Here is a 3,210-nt window from a genome sequence, read left to right as displayed (position 1 = left end):
CAGGTTTTGCTTCTGTCTTTTCTGTGTAAGAATGAGAAAGACATGTACCAGCATATTCACATTCTTTAAGCATTTGCTTCATTTATTATTATTTGCTATTAATTGCACAATTTTTTAAACCCTTGCTTTAAAAAAGGATATGTTTCTGCCTTTTTTAACTTCAAAATTAACAACAGTCAAGATGAAAATGGCAGAAAGTTGGCTTTTGTTTTTAAGCAATGGTTTAAAAAATTGTGCCAAGAGAAGTGGGGTGATTCCAGTTAATAGCAAATAATATTAAATAAAAAGCTTTATTTTTCTATAAAAAGTTAAGTTCATTTTCCTAATTTTGTTAGCAAAATTTACATTTACAATAATTTCAATCAACAGATTAAGGATGAATTAAACTTAAAATAAGTGGGTCAAATTGACTGTTTAAGGTAGTTTTTGTAAAGTCACACTTTATTCAGTTGTTTCACACAGAGGACAAGTGAAGTTATTCCATTATTCATACCTGCTGTCTTTGCTCAGCAGCCAAACTTGTAAAAAATCTTTATTTTTGCTCATGAAACAAATAGGAACTGAACAAAACCCAAAGGTTGCCATCAGCAAAATCTCTCAGGTGTCTTAAATAATTCTCCTTATTTTTTTTGTGTTTTTGTGTGCTACGTACTAAATGTTGAAAGAAAAATAAAGCAGAAATGTTCAAGGTTGAGGCTGTAAGAACTCCTCCAGATCCTCATCTGTGGCCAGATAACCTCAAAACAAATCCATCCTCATTTCTGATAGAAGCAGATTAAAAGATGATAGTTTAGGTGTTTTTCTAAAAGAAACTCAAGAAGTCGTTTCTGTGAATTTGCTGCACAGTGGAATTAAATAATAAAAGTTTGAATATTTGACATTTAAAATTGAGAGGACTGATCTGCTTTTTTCTGACCCATCTTCTTTTCCCGAGATATATTTTAAAAAAGCTGAATATGTGTTGGGGAGCTCTTTTTCTTTTATGTTTCTATTCTCTTATCCTTATCTGAATTTCACGTAATTTAAAATGAAGGGCATCAAAGAGTGAGCTGTTTGATTCATGCTTTAGTGGACCAAAATGGAGGTAGTTTTCAGAGTTTTACTTTTAATGGAAAGGAGAAAAAATCAGTTTTTGACCATCTGGTCGCTGTTCAAAGAAAATCTGGTCAATTCTGATCACTTGCTGATTGATTATTGTCTCCCAACAGGAAATAGGTCATTGTGTCATGTCCAGTCTCACTAATCTACTCCAAATTATTTATATAACCCCTTAAAGTCAGAAGTACAGTGCATAACAAAGCAAAGTAGACAAAATAAATAAACACAACAACAGAAATAAACTAAAATCATATTATGTAAATGACTGGCAATACTTTTAAAAACAATTGAAAAGGAAAGTATTCATTAAAATGCATATTTGAATGGAATAGTTATAAAAAAGTTAACTGGCTGACCAGGAAGACTGACACATAATGTCAACAATAAGATTTTAAAAGATATATTAGTTTTAATTGTATGGAGGCCATTGGAGTCCTACTAGAAGTTAAGTCCAGTTGAAAAGCTCTACTGAGGTTTTCTGAGAACAGCACACAGATCTGCATGTAGTAACAGTGAAACGTTGTAGGTAGAGACAATGAGCTGTTTTAAATAAGTTGGTATCTATTACTGCCTTCTGAATAAACCTTTGAGATGTCCAAGGAAATCCTTGAGCTTCAGTAAAATGAGGTCGCTCTAATTAGGCTACAGTGTGATCTGATGCTTAGCCGTTTTTGAAAGTTTAATTTTCTACACTAATATGTAATTAACTGTGGAAGTGTATTACGCAGTGGTGTTTTTTTTATTGATGATGTAGAACAAGTAAAGCATTATTGTTGAGATTGGAAGTGGAACTAGAGCACAGCCCTGAGGAACGCCTTCGTTAACTCCAGTAGGTGATGGCAATTGTAATAGGAAAATGTAATATGTGCTCCTGAGGCTTCTTTTTGTTTAGGTTTTCTGAATATTCTTGCCATAAAGTCGGTCAGCTGCTCTCACTCACATTCCTCTGCAGTGTCAAAAAAACGGTCGGGGTCGGACCCATGATGCTCGAGTCAGAACTTATCAAGATCAGATTTATCCTCTTTAGCATCAAACACAGACTAACAGTTCTTTTTCTTAACAAAAGGCAAATGGAAGAATCATTGGCCCATAATAATCTAAAACTTCATAAAACCTGTCTTCCCTTTGTTAGGAAACACTTTCACAAGATTTACTGACCAGAACCTGTAAAAGAGACCCAGAATCAATTGCTAATTGGGAACAAACCTCACAGGTTCTTGTATTTTTGTTCTGATCTTGCATTGTTTTAATAAATTTGTCATATCTTATCATCCAGACTGTTTTAAAAAAACTATTTTTTTACAACACAATGCCATATTATTGTTGAACTAAAAACTGCACTTTCCTAAAAGACGACTTGAGCAAAACCTGATTTTTTTAAATCCAACACTAACAGGGCAAAGTACGAGTTGTTTTTTAGATTATTTGACTTATTTGGTTATTATTATTTCATTAAGGTGAAACTTTTTTCTTTTGTCAATCTGATGAGGTTAGATATTTTATTATTTATCATTTACCCTTGAATCATGAAAGTTAAAAAAAAAAGACTGTAGAAAGAGACTCGTTAAGCCCTGTTGAATAAACCATCAGACAAGTTGTTGCATGCAGAGAAAAAAGAAAATCAATTATTTTGTTGTCTGTATAGTTAAAAATACATGCTTGTTTTGAAGCAGGAGTAGAAGCTTCAGCCTGTTTCGATTAATATAAATGTACATAGACAGTGTAGTACAAAGTAAATTAAATCTGAACAATTTGTTATTTTATGATTTGTTCTCTACTGAACAATTCATAGGGTGCAACCAAATCGATGGCGGCACCAGAGATTTTTTTCCTACAGGTGCGAAATGAGGCAAAGTATTTTATAAGGGATCATTTGTTCTTTATTCTCAACACACAGAAGAAGCTACAAGTCACCAATAAGGTGGATATTGAATAATTGGTATTCTGAACCGAATAACTGCAATATGGCTGACAAACATATCACAATATAAACATTCATATTAGTCAATATTGATTACTACTGATTGGTTTTTTGTTTTAAATATCTGAAATACTGCCAGACTGGTGACAAGGACTTTCCTGTTTTATCCACAGTTTCCTCTTGAGGGCTTC

This window comes from Poecilia reticulata, chromosome 10 (assembly GCF_904066995.2).
Source record: "Poecilia reticulata chromosome 10, P_reticulata-male-v2, whole genome shotgun sequence".
Lineage (NCBI taxonomy): Eukaryota > Metazoa > Chordata > Actinopteri > Cyprinodontiformes > Poeciliidae > Poecilia > Poecilia reticulata.
This window is presented reverse-complemented; position numbering follows the sequence as displayed.